The following is an 11213-nucleotide window of genomic DNA, read 5'->3' on the forward strand; positions in this document are numbered from 1 at the left end:
GTAAACTACACCACCCGTGTTGCTAACATAGCTAAGCTGCAGCGTATTGTATCTGAAGGAATACTACAACACAGTCGGAGCGGTGGAGTGGTAGAACCGATACCTGGTTATGAAATTACTCCCACATGGTACCCATCATATACAGATGACATTGTTGACCCATGGTGATTTTTCTTGCATTCTCTGAATGTATGTTATTCGAATCATATTTTGGGTAGGGAATGAGGTTACATCATTTCATTTACTTTTCTGATGTGGGGCAGCGATAAACTATACAAAATGAGGACGAAAGTATTTCTATAAAGTCTTAACCACTTTACACTCCATGGAATGTGTATTACATTTTTTATTTTTTATTTTGGAAATGGACGGGTGTTCTATTCGGGTGCTGTTCGTTATTCCGAAGGTTCGTTATTCCGAAGGTTCGTTAATCCGAAACACACAAATTCCTTATACCTAGGGGTTCGTTAATCCAAACATCTGTGGCGTTATTCCGAAGGTTCGCTAATCCGAAGGTTCGTTAATCCGAAAATGAAATAGGGTTCGTTATTCCGAAGGTTCGTTGATCCGAAGCGATATAGGGTACGTGACGAACCTTCGGAACAACGAGCTCTGTTTAATTTTCGGATTAACGAACCTTAGGAATAACGAACCTTATTTCATTTTCGGATTAATGAACCTTCGGAATAACAAACCTCATCACATTTTCGTATTAACGAACCTTCGGAATAAAGAATCTCCGGAATAACGAACCTTCGGAATAACGACCCTTCGGACCAAAGAACCTTCGGAATAACGAACCTTCGGAATAACGAGCTGTAACCGTTCTATTCAACGTCCAGACATTTATTTTTAATATCTGGAAACTTATCAAGCATTACGGTAACTTTATTATATCAGTCTCCTTTAACATAACCCAGTAAGTCATGACTATCGATGCACAATTACAGCTAAATCAAAGGTATTTTTTTATTTTTTTTTTCTGTTCCATGACTGTAATTTGATTTTTCTTACTCTATTGTTTAACTTATCGATCTATACATCATTTTATTTGTGGTATAATTATGCTATGTATACTGGACATTAATGACGTATATTCATACTTGAGTTGAGTTGCACAAAATCAATTCAAACTCATCAGAGTTCAAACTTATATGAAAGGTATTTTTTTTTTTCTATTCCATGACTGTAATTTGATTTTTCTTACTCTATTGTTTAACTTATCGATCTAATTAGTATACAATATTTTATTTGTGGTATAATTATGCTATGTTTACTGGACATTAATGACGTATATCCATATTTGAGTTGCACAAAATCAATTCAAACTCAGAGTTCAAACTTTAATTTTTCTTCTCTTGCTGTAAAAAATTACAGGAATGCGAAAAGTCTTCACAAGTTGTACGTGACATAATTTCAGCTTTTCCCTAGTGTACAATATAAGACAGTCCTATATGTGATAACCCTGTCGTCATAATTCACTAACTGAGCAGGGATCGTCAGAAAAAACCACATTGTCCATAATTATTCATAACAATCTGTAACTATCCGTAACTCTCCGCAAGTATTCAGAAGTATTCGGAAGTTTACGCAAGTCGAAAATCAATAAGGCCAAAAAAAAAAAAAAAAAAAGGTTGTATTGGCGTAACATGAGATTTTCAAATAGGGTCGGTCGGGCGGATTTTTTTTTTTTTTTGCTACCTGCATTTTACGTGTGAAACTTGTGCTCAGTAAACAGTTACAACTGCTGCACCGTATGTGCTGTGTTCATCTATTCTACAAATCATTTATGAGGCCGATATTACTCAAATTATACCCCTTCACAGAATTTAAAGATGTTGAAATCCCTATCCTGAATGTTTTCACTTCATATTTTACTATTTTGACTTAGATAAGATAGATGCAAATTGACCCATATGTACGATCTTTTCATCGCACACGGCGATCTCTATTACAGTCCCACATATACAGATTCGTGTAAGTTCTCCACACAAGAAACCTATGGCAAAACTGTGCACAATACATTGCAGTCTGAATGCTAAGTATACACTGTATAAATCTTGATAGAGTACGCGTCCGTGTTGGAAACAGATGACGTACTGATCAAGCGAGGCTATGCGAGGCGCTAGCGAGATCTCTCCTTCGTACATCCGATACCCCCAGAGCCGTTTCCATTTCCGGGTTTTTGCGATCACGATCGCAGTCAGCAAGATACTTGATATCGATAGCAAAAAAAAAAAATAATAAAAAAAACATAGGGCCGGCGGAATTTTTAGGGTCGGGCGGGTTACGCCAATACAACAATTTTTTTTTTTTTTTTGGCCTAAGGTGTCAATTCGTAAGATTATCCGCAAGTGGACGCAGGTGTCCGTATCTGATCGTATCTGTTCGTGTCGCCTGCATTTTTCCCGTACTTTTTTATTAAAAATTCTTGTGACGGTAAGAGATCCGCGAGAGTCCGCAGGAAAAATGACTTTTTTTAACGTAACTCCGGACGCAGAGCATTATGTGACTGGGGCTTAAGTAAGCGCGAGGTCCGTTCACAGCACCGTTTCATATCAGAGCCTAGTCTAGCTTCTGGACTCTTTTTACTCGTAGCCGTGATTCAGTGTACGCGACAAGCCGTATGAGGGCGTGACACCCGAGGATTGCGATACGCCCAGAACTGCTATCGCAATCAGAAAATTTCCACCCTCTCTTGGAAAATCATTCAATCAATCAATTAATCAATCAGCCAGTCACAATAATTATTGTAGGCATGTAAAGTGGCAGTTCGACATAGGGAATATCACCTTTCAATCATCCAATCAATACAATCAATCAATACAATCAATCAATCAATCGAACATTCATTTAATCAATCAATCAATCAGTCAGTCACAATTGTTGCATGTTTAAAGTGGCAGATCGACATAGGCATAGGGAATATCACCCCTCCCCCCCCCCCCCCCCCCGTGGCTTAAAGGCTCGGGGTTTTTTTTTTTGTTTTTTTGTTTAGGTTTTCGGTATTTTGTTCATCAAAATGGTCACTGCTCTCTTCCCTTGTTGTTTCGACCATTAGCAAAAGAGTAATTTGTTTGAATGGGAGCACTTATTTGGACTGCTGGCTGAATTTTCCATCTTCTTTCAATTTGGCGCAAGTCATTTTTCACACCCTGGACAAAGAGCGTCAGTGTTCAGCCAAGCGTGAACAAAAATTTGTTTTGTTGATTGCACTTGATAGATGAGACTATTGGGCATCCATAAATATGAAAAAATCTTCCAAATATTTTGAAATGTAATTCAGACATTTTTTTTTTTTTTTTTCAAAGTGTAATTCTTTTTTTTTTTTTTTTTTTGGATACGCCCAGTATATATAAATATGTATATGATATATCTGCAGAGCGTATCAAAGAAAAAATGAAATCAAAATTTGGAGGGCTACCATTTCTTAATTGTCAGCTATAAAGAGCACAGTATTACTTGGGAGAAAAAGGGAACTCTTCCTCTTTCCATTGATATCTGATTATGTTTACAGACGTCATGCATGACTGACCACATGAACTATTAAAGGGAGGCCGTCCTGAGATTTTCACTGTAATGATAATTAAGAAAAGTAAAAAATATAACCTTTCACCAGTTTATACGCGTGGAAATGAAAAACTGTCTCCGTACGCGATTTTTGAAAAGTAATCCCTGCAAGCGATCGTGTAAAAGCCTGCAAAAAGATGCTACGTCATGCATGCCCTACTCACCAAGTTGACAGCCGTGCCTCTAAAAACCAATTTAAGTGTTCAAATGATCAGTTGTAATTTTATCATAAATGTGAAAGTATGTGATTTTACTATTTCAAACAAATATAATTCGTGAAAAATTGATATTTTTAACATAAATGTATATGTATTTTTTTAAATCAAATAAACCATGAACTTGAAATCAAATAGGCAAGGTCCTTTTCTAGCTTCCGTCCGTGTTGCATACTTCTTTGCGTACAAACCACTCTCGCGCGCGAATTCTTACCATGCTAATGTACACAATACTCCGTCTAGCTGAGTTTGACGTTCAAACCGAAGATAACCTGTGCATAAGAGAGTCGGATTCTTCAAGGAAAATATTGTTTGTATCTCGATATTTCTGTAAGTACTCAGATATCGCCTTTCCTCGAAAAAGAAAATATATGACGTCTGCCGGGCAGGGTAAACACAGGGGGCCGTAGGGATATGATTTTCGCTCCACAGTCTGGCACTGGCAACAGCTAGCTCAGTGGCACTATGTACTGCAGTCCAACCCGGTTGCAGCCCCACCGTAAACGAAACATAGCTAGCCACTTTCCTTACCTCTCTACACCTTTTTCCCCTCGATTCTTTTCGAAGTCGATGCTCGAGGTGTTTCTGTTTTATAACTCATGTGAGCAAATATGGTCGGGATTGCATCTGGCTTCACGAGTTTTCTTGGTTTATAACCGCCTGCCGGTCCACGTAAAAACATTGCTTCTCAAATGGTCCACGCACTGGTAGGTCACAACACGATATCGAGATTTTGTAGGCCCTAAGTTTTTTATGTTCGTTGTACCGAGATTCTCAGCTATACAGCTCACCTTTTACGATTCTTTTGTGGGTGTCTGGGACGGAAAAAAGGATTTTCCTGGGAAATTTTCTGCACGATTCGAGCAAAACTACTGCTTGACACATCGGCATGATGTAAGATAGCCCGACCAGACGACGCTGAATGCGGTCGCCCCTCTAGTGTACTAGTAGGCCTGTGTAGAACCGTTTTCTACCTACAATCTGTACGTATACTAGAACATGCATGCGCGGCGACAGGGCTGCAGCTGCGCTTGTGATAGACTGGAAAAGCGCGAAGGGCAAACCGCGTACGATACGGGATATCTACCGTAGATCTAGTTGTACCGTCCACACGTGTACTGTGCGAATATACAATACACAATACACACACACACACACACACACACACACACACAGTACGTAGAAACAATGTCAATTACTAGTAGCCACCGACTTCTTCATGCATCCGGGTAACTAGGGAGCGTACGGACAGTGGCGTATCTAGGGAAAACGGCGCCCGGGGCAAGCACGAAAATTGCGCCCCTAATTTCTGAAAAAGTGTTCAACCCCACCACCATCCCGGTAGGGACTTTAAACAAAGTCCACATGATGCTTTTTCAAGCACTTAAAAGGGATCTTTTGAGGGTGATTTAAATGTAATGAATTTTGATTTTTGTATTTCAGCTTACAAAACATGGAATTCTTGTCATTTTTTGCTTACCAATCTTACAATAAACTAATCAAGATATAGTGACGGCCTTATAGATAACGATTTATACCAAAAAACTGAAGACTTTAAAAAATACTCTAAATTAGTGCGCGCGAGTGAGCTGAAATTTGTATATGTCCTCGTCATCATCACGTATTGTTCTTATCTTTTATCATATAAATTCTGGCGAGCGAGCGCAGCGAGCGAGCCGAAAATTTTTGTATTTCAGCTTACAAAACATGGAATTCTTGTCATTTTTGCTTACCAATCTTACAATAAACTAATCAAGATATAGTGACGGCCTTATAGATAACGATTTATACCAAAAAACTGAAGACTTTAAAAAATACTCTAAATTAGTGCGCGCGAGTGAGCTGAAATTTGTATGTCCTCGTCATCATCACGTATTGTTCTTATCTTTTATCATATAAATTCTGGCGAGCGAGCGCAGCGAGCGAGCCGAAAATTTTTGTATTTCAGCTTACAAAACATGGAATTCTTGTCATTTTTTGCTTATCAAATCTCACAATTATAGTGACGACCTTATAGATAACGATTTATACCAACAAACTGAGGACTTGAAAAAATACTCTAAATTACTACGAGCGAGTGAGCCGAAATTTGTATATTTCTGCGCCATCATTACGTTTTTTTCTTATCTTTTTTTTTTTTGATTTTTTTGCGCCCCCTCCCCCGTATGTTCGAAACCGTTGGCGTCCTCTTTTGATCCAATCGGCGATCGCTTCAGAACGAATGAAATTGCAGTCGCTGCTCCGTGTAACATTTTTCCTGCTAAATATAAAATGACATGAGTGAACACAATAGACATTATCATTTTGTCCGCGTCATCGTCACGTTTTGTTCTTATCTTCTTCTATTTTTTTTTATACAAATTTTGGCGAGCGAGCCGAAAATTTTTGTATTTCAGCTTACAAATCATGAAACTCTTGTCATTATTTGCTTATTAAATCTTACAATTCTAATCAAGATATAGTGACGGCCTTATAGATAACGATTTATACCAACAAAATGAGGACTTGAAAAAAATACTCTAAATTAGTACGAGCGAGTGAGCCGAAATTTGTATATTTCTGCGTCATCATTACGTTTTGTTGTTATCTTGTTTGATTCGGGGTTTTCTGCGCCCCCCCCCCCCGTATGTTCGAAACCGTTGGCGCCTTCTTTTGATCCAATTGGTGATGGCTTCAGAACGAAATTGCAGCCGCTGCTCCGTGAAACATTTTGCCTGCTAAATATAAAATGACATGTGTGAACACAATAGACACTGTCATTTTGTCATCATCACGTTTTGTTCTTACCTTCTTTTTTATATAAATTTTGGCGAGCGAGCGCAGCGAGCGAGCCGAAAATTTTTGTATTTCAGCTCACAGAACATGGAATTTTTGTGTGAACACAATAAACATTGTCATTTTGTCCGCGTCATCATCATGTTTTGTTTTTATCTTATTTGATTTGGTTTTCTGCCCCCCCCCCCCCAACCATTCTCCCTCCTCCCTTCCGGGCGAGTTTTCTTTTTTCCTTCTTCTTCTCCTTTTTTCTTTTTTTTTTTCTTCTTCTTCGTTTTTTCCCTTTTTCTTCTTCTTCTTCTTCGTTTTTTTTTCCCGTTTTTTTTGCGCCCCCAAGGAGTGGCGCCCGGGGCATGTGCCCCCCTTGGCCCCCCCCCCCCCCCCCTAGATACGCCACTGCGTACGGATAACGAGCAGAACACGGCTGGGAAGAGTTGTGTCTCGGTGACGTCTGACTCTCCGCCAGGACTTGCTCATTAGCATATTCACCATGCAGATTCACACTTTTTCAACCAAAATTTACGAGCTTATTTGGTGATTTGAAAGTTTGTTTTTGGTGAAAGTAGTTCATTGGAGGTACCAACAACATATTCTTTTAAAATTCGTCAGGACTGCCTCACTTTAAAGACAACAAACGGTCTAGCTCAAGTAATTGCTTTAATCGATATGCATAACCTCTTGCTTGTGCTGATACCTTTTGCTTGTCCCGCACAAGCAATTAATTGCTTGCGTTTTCAACAAAAGGGACGTCAAGTCTGTGCGAACACACACACACAAAAAAAAAATCGAGTGTGATAGCATGTATTTGAAAGGGCGTGTGTGTGCGAAAACATTTCCTGACATAGCAGAAGAGCAATGAAATGACACTCATAAATGCACACACACACATTCATGCACACACACGTACTGGCTTATTCCCATCACTGCTTTATAGTAGCCCGGATATGCCAGATCGCACGTGCAGAGAGGTTTCCTTGCTCTCCACCGAAGTCAGACATCCTACTTGTTTTTTATCACATTTTGCGTGGTAACCACTGGAACATTCCCGTTGTTGAAACGAAAGTTTCTTACACTACTTAGGGGTAATTTCTTGTAGATTTATACCACTCCTACACAAGTGTGGTCTTTCTTTCAATATAAATATGATACTTAAAAGGGAACGTTCCAGTAAAACAAAAGCTCAAGCTCTAGAGCTTGGAAAAACGTAAGCAAATGCTACCCAGAATAAGCAAAAGGTATGTTTTATGCATACCTTTTCGAGCAAATGCTTGGTCTGTAAGAAATTGCTTGCGGGCAGCAAGCAATTGTCTTGTGTTCGCTAGCAAAAGCTTCTGCTCTCAAGCAATTAGTCTGGGTGCCAGAGGCTGAACCTTGTTTACCGTCCACCCAATGTTTTTTTTATGGTTTTACCCTATTTCGGGGGTGCTGAATCCGAATCTGGATGATGCAACTCTTGCATCCTTGAGGATTTAGAGATATTCAAGATGGCCGCCAAAATGGCCGCCCGAACTGGAAATTCCCACGTATTTCCTTCTAAATGGTGAGATATGGAAAACAATTCATGGTTTTGCCCTATTTCGAGGGTGCTGAATCCGAATCTGGATGATGCAACTCTTGCATCCTTGAGGGTTTTGAGATATTCAAGATGGCCGCCAAAATGGCCGCCAAAACCGAAAATTCCCACGTATTTCCTTCTAAATGGTGTGAAATTGAAAACAATTGATAATTCTATCCTATTTGGAAGGTGCTGAATCCGAATATGGATGATGCAACTCATGCATCCATGAAGTTTTTGAGATATTCAAGATGGCCGCCAAAATGGCCGCGCCAATTAAAACCGGTAATTCCCATGTATTTCCTTCTAAATGGTGAGAAATTGAAAACAATTGATGGTTTTACCCTATTTCGAGGGTGCTGAATCGAAACTGGATGATGCAACTCTTGCATCCATGAAGTTTTTGAGATATTCAAGATGGCCGCCAAAATGGCCGCCAATTAAAACCGGAAATTCCCACGTATTTCCTTCTAAATGGTGAGATATGGAAAACAATTGATGGTTTTGCCCTATTTCGAGGGTGCTGAATCCGAATCTGGATGATGCAACTCTTGCATCCATGAAGTTTTCGAGATATTCAAGATGGCCGCCAAAATGGCCGCCAATCAAAACCGGAATCCTCCCACGTATTTCCTTCTAATGGTGAGATATGGAAAACAATTGATGGTTTTACCCTATTTCGAGGGTGCTGAATCCGAATCTGGATGATGCAACTCTTGCTTCCTTGAGGATTTTGAGATATTCAATATGGCCGCCAAAATGGCCGCCAAAATGGCCGCCAAAACCGAAAATTCCCTCGTATTTCCTTCTAAATGGTGAGATATTGAAAACAATCGATGGTTTTGCCCTATTTCGAGGGTGCTGAATGAGAATCTGGATGATGCAACTTCTGCATTGTTGAAGATTTTGAGATATTCAATATGCCGCCAGAATGGCCACCCAAAACGGAAGTTCCCATATATTGAAAGCCATTGGTGGTTTTTATCTTATTTTGAGTGTGCTGAATCCGAAGCTCAGGATACAACTCTTGCATCCTTAAGGGTTTTGAGATGATAAAGATGGTCGCCAAAAATGACCGCCAAAACGGAAATTCATATGTAGACCCCCTATTTCCTTCTAAATGGTGTAAAATATAAAACAGTTGGTGGTTTTACACTATTTTGAGTTTGCTGAATTTGAAGCTCCAGGATACAGCTCTTGCTTCCTTGAGGGTTTTGAGATAATAAAGATCATGGCCGCCAGAATGGCCCCTAAATTGCCGTTAAAAACGAAATTTTCCATGTAAGCCCTCTGTTACCTTCTAAATGGTGTAAAATTGAAAACAATTGGCGGTTTTACTCTATTTCGAGGGTGCTGAGTCTGAACCTGGTTGATGCAACTTTCGTATTCATTTTAAGGGTTTTTGAGATGTCCAAGATGACCGCCAATATAACTGTCAAAAATTGGAAAATTTTATACCCTATTCAGCACCCTCGAAACTTGGTTGTTGAAATTCATCCATTCTTTAGGGTTTTTAGACGACCAAGATGACAGTCAAAGTAAGTGGCAGAATTCCAATGTTAATATATTTTTTCTTAATGGTAAAAGTTTTACAATAAATTGATGGTCTTACCCTATTACGAGGGTGCTGAAGGTCTTTGAAGGTTTTGGGACATCGAAAATGTCCTGTATGAACGGAAACTCCTTAACATTTTCTTATACTTAAATTATTACCTTCCATGTTGTTGTTTGTTTTTTTACTCAATTTTTTTTCGCGTTACCTGTGATATGACCGTCCCCTCGTGTGTGTTTGTAATATATTATATATACGTATACATATTATACATATACACATATATAATGTTACATCATAATTGAAAAAAAAATTGAAGCATAACTATAAAAATGTCCCACTCGTGTCTTCAACAATGTCATCAAGACCATCAATATAAACCAAATAACCAATTTGAGTGTTCATGGATGAAGAGATTAAAACTGCTCATGGATTAAGACAGGTAATATTGGGTAATTTCAGTACACTTCTCTACATCACTATCACAATATGATATGTTTTCCATATCTCACCATTAAGAAGGAAATACGTGGGAAATTCCGGTTTTATTTGGCGGCTATTTTGGCGGTCATCTTGAATATCTCAAAAACTTCATGGATGCAAGAGTTGCATCATCCAGATTCGGATTCAGCACCCTCGAAATAGGGCAAAACTATCAATTGTTTTCCATATCTCACCATTTAGAAGGAAATACGTGGGAATTCCCGTTTTTAATTGGCGGCCATTTTGGCGGCCAACTTGAATATCTCAAAAACTTCATGGATGCAAGAGTTGCATCATCCAGTTTCGGATTCAGCACCCTCGAAATAGGGTAAAACCATCAATTATTTTCAATTTTTCACCATTTAGAAGGAAATACATGAGAATTTCTGGTTTTAATTGGTGCGGCCATTTTGGCGGCCATCTTGAATATCTCAAAAACTTCATGGATGCATGAGTTGCATCCTCCATAATCGGATTCAGCACCTTCCAAATAGGATAGAATTATTAATTATTTTCAATTTCACACCATTTAGAAGGAAATACGTGGGAATTTTCGGTTCGGGCGGCCATTTTGGCGGCCATCTTGAATATCTCAAAACCCTCAAGGATGCATGAGTTGCATCATCCAGATTCGGATTCAGCACCCTCGAAATAGGGTATAACCGTCAATTGTTTTAAATCTATCACCATTTAGAAGGAAATACGTGGGAATTTCCGGTTCGGGCGGCCATTTTGGCGGCCATCTTGAATATCTCAAAACCCTCAAGGATGCAAGAGTTGCATCATCCAGATTCGGATTCAGCACCCCCGAAATAGGGTAAAACCATCAAAAAACATTAGGTGGACGGTAAAACAAGGTTAGGCCCAAAAAGTCGCTTTGGCACCCAGACTAAATTGCTTGTTTTCATGCATAAGGATTGGAGTAAAAGGGTAGCACAAGCAATTGCCAGCGTTTATGCATCCGGCCCATTGTGAAGGAACAAAGCATGTCTCACTGCATGAATGAGATCTGTCAATAGGCGTTTTCACATCTAATCAGCCCGATAAAAATCCAAGCTCGAGA

Source organism: Diadema setosum, chromosome 12 (assembly GCF_964275005.1).
Source record: "Diadema setosum chromosome 12, eeDiaSeto1, whole genome shotgun sequence".
NCBI classification, from domain to species: Eukaryota; Metazoa; Echinodermata; class Echinoidea; order Diadematoida; family Diadematidae; genus Diadema; species Diadema setosum.